The sequence below is a fragment of the Atractosteus spatula genome, chromosome 5 (assembly GCF_055471065.1).
Source record: "Atractosteus spatula isolate fAtrSpa1 chromosome 5, fAtrSpa1.hap1, whole genome shotgun sequence".
Lineage (NCBI taxonomy): Eukaryota > Metazoa > Chordata > Actinopteri > Semionotiformes > Lepisosteidae > Atractosteus > Atractosteus spatula.
Window position 1 is genome coordinate 36,821,078 of NC_142710.1, and position 10,391 is coordinate 36,831,468.

General features: G+C 37.3%; 1 protein-coding gene across 2 annotated transcripts in view; it reads right to left on the reverse strand.

Annotated features, from left to right (window-relative positions):
- The window catches only part of dnmbp (dynamin binding protein), a 63,598-nt gene extending 58,678 nt beyond the window's left edge, over window positions 1-4,920 (reverse strand). For both annotated transcript variants that reach the window (XM_088916443.1, XM_088916441.1), the window contains exon 1: window positions 4,603-4,920. The gene's annotated coding sequence lies outside the window, so the exon portion shown is untranslated. The remainder of the gene's footprint in view (window positions 1-4,602) is intronic.
- Window positions 4,921-10,391: the final 5,471 nt, after the last annotated feature.

A 10,391-nucleotide genomic window follows, 5' to 3' on the forward strand; every position in this document is an offset into this window, starting at 1 on the left:
TTTTAGAGCTCTAGGGTCTTACATTTAAGAAAAAGGAAACGCATGCAGCTGTATAAATAAAGAGACTGAAGCATGACAGGTATACATAGTATATATGCTACAGGAACGGATATGAAGCACTCTCCAATGTGATTTAATCTTATTATCATGGTTAACAAGAAAATTACAAAGAATAAGACGATGGGTTTTCAGGGAATGACAATTAAAGAACATCTAAACCATAAGTCATGTTATCTTTATTTCCAGTTCTATGTCAAAGACATGCTCTTATTTACACCAAGGGTGGCGGTAGTGTTACAGAATATTTGGCCTCGTTGTTAAAGCTGATTCCCCAGGAGCCTTCAAGTAAACTGGAAAAGCCCCTTGGTAGAAGCCACCAGCAAACATATGAGCAAGATGGGCTCTCTCTTGTTACCTACAGTTGCAAGAAAACGTTTGTGAACCCTTTGGAATTACCTGGATCTCTGCATTAATTACTTATAAAAATGCGGACTGATCTTCAGCTAAGTCACAATAATAGACAAACACAATCTGCTTAAACTAATAACACACAAACAATTGTACTTCTTCTGGTCAATATTGAACACATTGCTTAAATATTCACAGTCCAGGCTGAAAAAAAGTATGTGAAGCCTTGTATTTAGTAAATGGTAGAACCTCCTTTGGCAGCAATAACCTCCATTAAACATTTCCTGTAGCTACTGATGAGACTTGCACAATGGTTTAGACCATTCCTCCTAACAAAACTGTTTCAGTTCATTGATATTTCTGGGATTCCTGGCGTGAACGGCTCTCTTCAGATCATGCCACAGCATCTCAATTGGGTCTGGACTCTGACTTGGCCATTCCAGAACACAAATTTTCTTCTGTTTAAACCATTCTGTTGCTGATTTACTCCTGTGTTTCAGGTCATTGTCTTGTTGCATCACCCACCTTCTATTAAGCTTCAGGTGACGGACCGCTACCCTGGCATTCTCCTGTAAAATTTCTTGATACAATTTTGAATTCATTGTTCTCTCTATGATAGCAAGTTGTCCAGGCCCTGTGGCAGCAAAGCAGCCCCAAACCATGATGCTCCCTCCACCATGCTTCACGGTTGGGATGAGGTTTTGGTGTTGGTGTGCAGTGCTTTTTATTTCCTCCAAACATAGTGTTGCGCATTTCTGCCAAAGAGTTAAACTTTTGTCTCATCAGTCCACAGAACATTGTCCCAGAAGCACTGTGGAACATCCAGGGGGTCTTTTGCCAACTTGAGACGTGCAGCAATGTTTTTTTTGAAGAGCAGTGGTTTCCTCCGTGGTGTCCTTCCATTAACACCATTCTTGTTCAGTGTTTTTCTTATAGTGGACACATGAACAGAGACTTGGGCAAGTTCAAGAGATCTCTGCAGGTCCTTTGCTGTTACCCTAGGGTTCTTTTTCACCTCCTTGAGCTGCGCAAGAGCTGCGCTCTTGCCACGATCTTTGCAGGACACCCACTCCCAGGGAGAGTAGCAACAGTACTGAATTTCCTCCATTTGTAGACAATTTGTCTTACTGTTGGCTGATGAACACCCAGGCCTTTAAAAATGCTTTTGTAGCCTTTCTCCAGCTTTATGCATCTCTACAATTCTTCTTCTAAGGTCCTCTGATATTTCTTTTGATTGGGGCATGGTTCACATGGACAGCTCTTTCTTGAGAAGAGCAGACACAGTAACAACCTTTGTGTGCCTTTTTTAGAGGGCAAGGCACCTCCAACCTCTTCTCATTGATTGGAACACCTGACTCCTGACTAGCTTTTGGAGAAGTCATTAGCCTAGAGGTTCACATACGTTTTCCAACCTGGACTGTGAAAGTTTATTCGATGTGTTCAGTACTGATGGTACAATTGTTTGTGTGTTATTAGTTTAAGCAGACTGCGTTGTCTATTATTGTGACTTACTTGGAGATCAGACCGCATTTTTATGAGTAATTAATGCAGAAATCCAGGTAATTCCAAAGGGCTCACAAACTTTTTCTTGCAACTGTATACATTTACATGAAAAAGTGGAATACTAAGTGTGAAAAGCTATATTGTAAACCCTAACTGTGGGGAAAACTGACCCATGAGTTTTCAAAGAATTCCCTTTAACAGAGATATGCCCAGGCAAACTAATGATGACTACAGACAAGTCCAGACCAAGAATTAATATGTGCAGGGAGTCTGAAAAGGATTTTGTATCTCAGTATACCCAAAGATATACAAGAACAATAAAAATCTGCAGCAGAAAGTGATTTAACCTCACCATTTTGTTGGTTGTCTCCCGTTTGAGAAGTTTGTTAACAATGCAGAATCTACTCAGTACGATGGCCCTTTTTGAAGGATTTTCTTCTATTTTATTAGATCAATTACTTCCTACCACATATTTGTAATGATACACAGCTATAATCTTTCACATAAACAGCTTAGTTAGCTGTGGCAGAACTGTCTACGTGGGATATTCTAACCTCTAGACATTTCTGTTTCTCATACAGTGTGATGTTCATTAAAAGTGCGGTCCCTGACACTACTACAATCTGAAGCCCTCAAGCTGTCCACAAATGGACAAAGGTTCTGTGATCCTCTGTATTACATAAACAATTGAACATTTGAAAGCTTGTAAACTATTCAGTTAAATTTATCGTACTGTCCTTTTGAAAGATCTCCAATTTGCATGGTCTGCAAGTGCATATTCTGAGAACAGTTCTAAAGCCAACTGTTGTGGTTACAGATCTGCAGTAACTCACATGTGACTGCACCGTCACTGGACACCAGAGATGCTAAAGATGAATAATTAATAGAGGCAATGAATGTATTGTCCAATACAATGTTGCTAAGTTCTACAAGATGTAGAAAAAAGAAAAACATGACATTCTGTTACACAGGAACTTAATTTTTCATCTAGTGCATTAAAATGTTGCAAGTCCTCTTAACTTCTAAAAAAAGAAAATCACAAAATCAGCTGAACAATATGGAACATTACAAGTACCTATAGTCTGTTTCATTCAAGCAAACTAAGATACCGCATCAAAGATAAGTGAGGTCTATACAAAAATAAAAAAATAAACAACAAAAGAGAAATTTGCACACTCTCATGTGCAGTTTAATTGTTGTTGAACAGGACTGTACCACGACAGATAACAATAACATTATATATAATTAACAATAAACTTCACTAGTATAAATGATCAGGGGCACAAATACTAAGTTATTACTTAATTCTTCAAGCCCTGCTGATATCCCATACAGATAGCATCTGCAACTCATGGCTGTTTTGTGGCATCACTGCACTTACTCCTTATGGCTATATTGTATCTAGGAAATTTTAAAAGCAGTCAATGACTGAAATGGACAAAATGAGTGGCATGATGCAGCAATACAGTCTACACACTGTAGATGATACAGTGTTACAGATACAGTAACTTTCCTCCATGTCTGGGCCTCCATTCTTAGGCCACTCCTTGTGCATGAACATTAAAATGGTTTAAATGACAAATTACAGAATATCAAGAAAACATCATCCCCCTTAACACACATTAGAGCAATGAAACACAGATAAAAGGCAAGCTTAGTATATTTTTAGTGCAAAAACATACAGACCCTCCCCCAACACACATTTACCCTGAAAAGTATTTCAACACTGAAGCTTAAAAAAAAACACACACTTAAAACTTAGCATTTACGAAGGAAAATAAACGTGCTCACTGTTTTTGACACACAGCTTCATATTAGGTCACAATGATTAAACACTGCCTGCTATCTGGTTCTTTTACCTAAATCAATAAGTGTTCAATGACAAAGAGAAACCGTCTGCTATAAATGAAGAAATACAGATTTTGAGGAACGCAAAGTGAAATGTATTTCGGATTGGTTTTCGTAATTCAAAACACGAAAGCAACGTGTGGGCTCCAAACTTTTCTGCAGGTATTGGCCCACTGTCAACAAATGTTTTACAATATGTCCGCAGTATAAATCGTAACTGGCACCCGTTTACGTAAAACACAACAGTTCGTGCTTTAGCGTGGTTTACTATCAAACGAACCTCTTGAAGTCGTCGTTAATAAAAGCTAGAAAAATGCAGCGCCACAATTCGGGAACATTTTTTGTGCGTGCGCTCATGCAGCTACTCCCATCACACGAAAAGAGCTCACGCTGAATACAGAAATCAGATTACACACAGAAAAGCTATCAATATTAAAACATAGGTTCACGTTACTTACCAAGAAACAAAATTCCTAAATTTATTTCAGATACACTCTTATAGTAATGAATCCAAACAGAGTTTAGAAGGCAAAACTTACGTACTGGCAGGTTAGTTGGAAGGAGCTACACCGTTTTAAACTCTTTTACATTCACCTCCTACGATTTAAGCATAAGAGAGAGCCCGTAAAAAGTTCCGCTTTGGATAAAAAAAAGCTCAATAAACTATTTAATTAAATGTTACATCATGATCAGCAACTAAACTAGCTAGCGTAGTTTCTGGATCGGTCGTTATGCTACTCGTTCAGCAGACTGAAGATTTTCTGTGAATTTCATAATGCGAATCGTTTTATTTTACCCACCCAATAATGCGCCCCTTGCTCGTACTACAGAAGATTCATTTACCTGTCTGCGCAGGTTTCTGGGCTCCTCGTCTCGGGTCTGGATCGTAATTTCGGTCTAGCGGATTGATCCAAGCTTTTCACTGGCCACTATTTCACCCTTTTAAGATGCCAGTCATTAAGTACGGTAGTTTCCATGAATGAAAACTGACGTGGGGCCAAACCTTTTTTTCGGAGATGTTTATAGCAACGTCACTATTAAAACGTTTATGCCTGCTTTATAAAGTCTATGGGGCCAATAGATAACATAATCCCTGTGTAACCAGGATCACTTACACTACACAGCAATCAGCTGTCATACAGATGGAAGCTCCTACAGCCAGCCTCCCTCCCTGCTGACATCAGCACCCACTCCTGCCAGGGACCTTCAATGAAACATGGGCTGTCTTTACTCTGCCTGCATAAAAAGATGATGGGGTCACTTCATGCTGCTTTGCAAAGCGGCAATCGACTTTAGGTAATAAAAAGCCTGTTTTTTTAATTGTAAACACAATGGCCTTTATAGTACTTCATGTTTTCTTTAATAAAATACTATACATGCTCTGAAACAATATATGAGTATAACAATGAAAATGTAAAAAAAACTGTGGTTCTAAATTTCTTATTTTTATTTTACAAAAATATTATAATTATAATTATATATACAAGGCAATATTTTAAAAGAGCTTACTAATTTTTTAAAATGTTGATTGGTATTCTAATTCTATTCATTTATCCCCCACTGTATAGGTACATTTCTATTTCTGAGTTTGGGCTCATGAAAGTGACCAAATAGAATACTTTTTTGAATGTGAAAAGAAACTTCTGTCTTTATCTTCCCATAAGCTACCTTTTCAGGGAGGCCTCTGAAAGTAGAGGAATACTGTACTTGCATGCTTAGTTGAAAATCTACAAAAAGTGAGTTGTTCCTGTCTACTTTGTCTAATCAAAACAAGTCACTTAACACTTAAAGCTTTCAGGAAATTGAGTTAGGGGAACTGTTACAGTATTTTTTGAAAGCTGCCTTTTCAGATCAAGATAATATTGTCTTGTTGTTTCCAAATTGTACCATTTCTAAAGCACTGACAGGGACTTCCACAAATAATACCACCCATTCTTTGAGTGATAGCCAATCTCCCAATTTTACACAATAAGACAAAAGAATCATAAGGAAAATTCCTTCTATTTCTACCTGTACTCATAAAGTATGTATCCCAGAAGAAAGTTTTTGATAGACTTTCTTTGTGAGAATATTCAGCGTGAGAAAATATGAGTTAATAGCATTTTCTCATGTATACTATTAAAAAGTATACTTATTTGTATTAGGACAATTTAAGTATTCCTCTCCAGACATTTTCTTTATGATGCAGTATTCAATTAACATGACATAATCTTACAGCTGGAATCTAAATTTGAGTTCATTTCTAAAATATAGCCTGTGTTAGTGGGGGGGTGGGGAGTTACAATTCTGCCACCACACTCCAAAACATTAAAAGTACCTTTGCCCTTTGAGAAACTCAAGCATTTTGGATAATTTTGTACTCTTGCTAGAATTTGCCATGTTTAGAATAGACACAAAATAACAGATAACATGCATTTGTGCAAATTGTAGTACTGGGAAACTGATGCTTCTTTCTCCCTAATAAAAAAATTCAATTTTATATGCTTACTTATGAAGGGGGAAAATGAGAAACAGATGAGTTAAGAAAAGAAATGTTTTTCCCTTTGTGGTTTAATTTTACAAGATGAAGCAATACTGTATTGTCCAAGGCAGCTGCCTGGCCTGGATGTCTGAACAATTAAAGGGGTCAGATTCTGCCCGAGCTGTTATAGTGGAGATCTGAACCTAGTGGCCTGAGGCAATAGGTAAACTAGTTTGTTACCAAGCAACGCTCACCTTCTCCAGAGATTGCAGACCAAAACAGCCAAAAAAGATACACAGAGGGCTTGATTCTTAACAGTTTACCATTTGGTTGTTTACAACCTGTGAGATAGTTGTACCTATTTGATTTATATACCCATTTGTGTCAATTTGGGCCTTTGAACTTAGTAATAGATAACTTGTGAGGTAAGAATACATCACTGTTTGATTTGTGTACAATATTGAAGTAATTAATTTAAAATAATGTAAATTTCAGATTTTGCTTAGGACTGAGAGAGCAGTCCTTATTTTTTGAGAATCAACTGATTGTAGAATTAACATCACTTTATTAACCCTTCACAATTTCTTGCATTAGGAATTATCTTTTCGCATACTCCAGCTTGCTCTCCATGAGACACACAGACAGGGAGAGAGCCTGGGGTCAGAGCGCAGGGTCTGCCATTGTACAGCACCCCTGGAGCAGTTGGGGTTAAGGGCCTTGCTCAGGAGAGTAGGATTCCTCCAACAGAGTAGGATTCTTCTGCCGGCTGCAGGACTTGAACCAGCAACCTTCCAGCGACAGGCACAGATCCTTAACCACAGAGCCACTGCTCCGCCCAATCAGAAGTTTCCTTGTGTTTACAATTTAAGGTTCCTTTATCACAATCAGCGCTTAAATATCTAATAAATGGAGAGTGTTCTGAACTGGGCATACCACAGAGTTAGTAGTACTACCTCTGGATCAAAAGCTGTTATTATTGGAAGACTAAAGTGTGAATCCATTTGGCCATCCTGCTTGTTTTACTTGTTATTTCCAGCTTACAATTGGAGGAAACCACAAGGCAGTGGAGCTTGGTGTCTCTAGGTGCTCACATTCACAAGTGTGCTGTGCACTGCTGACACATAGCCAGATTGAGGCCTGACTGGAGGGTGACTCATTCATTAATGTACTCCCTCAGATCCCAGATATCAGGATTTCCAGAGCGCTATCTTTGCATGAAAAAAGGACCCCGATTGTCTGGCCTTTTGGAAATGAAATGCATGAACTCCTACGCATATATTCAAGAATGACATGGCAAGGCTGCCGCAAATTGTTTGCATAATTTTTTAAATGTTTAGAAATATCACTCCATTGACATTTTCATTTTACACTAAAACTGCTGACTTCTGTGGTGAGTGTGTAGTGCACGTTGTGCCTAGTTATTTGAAAGGAATCCGATAAGAGCTGTAAAGGGGGATAGGGAAAGAAGAATGATTCTTTTCTCACTAAATGAGATCATTCTTAAGAGCCAGAGCTACAGTATATACGCATTGAATAGCAAACAGCAGCTGAGTCATGTGAAATTTTCTTTTTTTCACACTAGTTCTAACATTGTGGGAAAAAAAAACATTAAGCAATAAATTAAAATAAAAAAGCATGTGCGTGGGATCAAACTATAAATTCCTTGTGAATCAGAGAATAAAACTTTAGAGAAGTAAAGAGCATATTTTATTTTCAAAATATTGTATGCTCAGGTGTGGTGGTATAGTGGTTAGCATTTTCACACCTTACAACCCTAGGACCCTGGGTTCAATTCTGGACCTGGGGTGCTGTCTGTGTGGAGTTTGTATGTTTGTGTTTCCACCAGGTGCTCTGGTTTCTTTACATAGTCCAAAGACAAAGACTCATTGGTTAATTGGCTTCTGGGAGAAGTGGCTCTGATGTGTCTGTTTGTATCTGTATGTGCCCTGTGACAGACTGGTGTGCTGTACAGGGTGTATCCTACTTTGCGCCTGTTGCATGCCAGGATACTAGGGGGAGCAGTTAGAGGGTGGGTGTATACTCCAGTGATTGTATTCTAAGGTAAATGTCTATGTCTGTTCTAGCTTGTACATAAAAAGCAAGCTATGACAAAAAAAAACAGTCTGCTACTTTATATATGCTGTGTATATTAACATGTAAATCATTGTGTGTTTGTGAGGCATAATCTGATGTCAAATCCATATGATCTTGGATTATGGCTGTTTAGATAAATGAACAGATTAATTGACTAACTCTGGAATAGATTACTGAATACTGCTATCAGAACTGAAAACTGATTCATTAAACCATCAAGGCACTCAGTTTTCCAAAGCTGCCATCATAGGTGTGGTAATTGCTATACTTATTTTCCCATTTCCACTTGGAGAGTTGCTATCGTTTTGTTGGTGTTTGTGAGAAGCAATTAAAAACAGTAGAAAAAAAAGCACTGAAGAGAAAAAAAAACAATGTTTGATGACAGACATTTCCCAGCCACAGTATATCAAGAACAGAGGAGTTAGCTCCATGAAAATTGGATGCTCTCCAATCTGTACGTGATGTTTGGCAAGGTTTTTAAAAAAGAATATTTGCGTTGATGCCGCCATCTAGTGTCCAAATATAACATAATCCTGTACTTGGTTTTACGGTTGTGGTACACTGCTGCCCATTTATTTATTCTATTTCAAAAACATAATTTATTTTTAACTTAAATTATCAATAAAATATCGATTGATGTAAACTGTGCACTCATAATTGTTGAAGTTCAATGTTTTGTAATGATATCCGTGGCATTGGATTGTACGAACTGTAGGTCATTGTGTAATTGTTGAGGATTTTAATCCACTATAGCCATGGGGTGATTTAGACCAGGCACGGGCAAGTCTTTGAGGGCCAGAGGCCAAAGGTGAAATACAAAGCAGTTGATCACATGGCTCTCAAGGACCGGAGTTGCTCGGGGCTGTTTTAGACTCTGCTGTTAATGTGTTATACATTATGTCTCCCAGATATGTTCTCAGGGATATGCTGTTGTTTAATTATTACACACATTTGGGTCCAAACAATTAACTGTTTTTTTTTTGCCAAAAGGCATAAAAGGGATAATATTTTCTTAAACTTTTCTGATCTGATCTTTTCTATTTTACAGACATTCATATAATTTTAAGAACATATGCTACAACAATTAGGACCACAGTTCATATTTTTGTAGATACACACTTCCGACTGGCTTCAGTCTCCATATTACCTTGTCTTGGATTATGGTGCTTTACCATGACATACTGTATGTGCTTAATACTCATTTCATACTGTATATGAAAGATATGAATTCATTCACACACACTTAAGGCTATTAGAAATACTACTCTAAATATATGCATCTAAGACATTTTGCAAGACAGACACTTCAAAGCCTTGCTTTAATATTTACTTCACCATAAAGACACAATTTCACCTTTTAAATGTGGACTGTGGCTTTTTGACGATTAAAAGGTTTTAATAATTATATATAATACTATGCATAGATTAAATGATAAAAGTAAATAAGTCCTGTCCCAGCATCTTAAAATACCACTGTTCCATTTAAACATCTTGAGGTTCCCTTCATGTGGCTGGAAAAGGAGTAAACACCTTCCCCTCAAGGCAGATGGTATTTCAATTTTATTATTTTGGAAGATGATTTGTGCTCACTTTTGGAAAACAAGTGGTTCTATTATTGACCTTGTACATGTATTTAGCAGTCATGGCTTTTAATAACATTTCAAAACAGTTTCAAGAGAATTAAATACCTATTTGTGGACTTAATTTTGATGGAACTAGTGCAGATTCTGTAGTTAAGGTTAGGGTTTCTCTCTATTGAGTGATTGTGTAGTACATCTTGAGATTCAATGGCTGGAACCACATCAATGTGTAAAGTAGTTCTAGGCAAACTGAAGAATTTTCAGAGACAGTTTAGTGCTCACTAGAAAAGTACATTAGATTTCTTCAAGAACTGGAATCATTACACATTTAAATTCTCTTTTAATTTGTTACTAATATAATGTACATAACATACAAAAAGAACCTTTAGCACTATAATGTAAGAAAAAATGTAAGGATAATGAAAAAACACCTTAACATATACTAATTAAGAAAACTGGAAATCGCTTACCTCAGTAAAGAGCTGCCTCATTGTTTG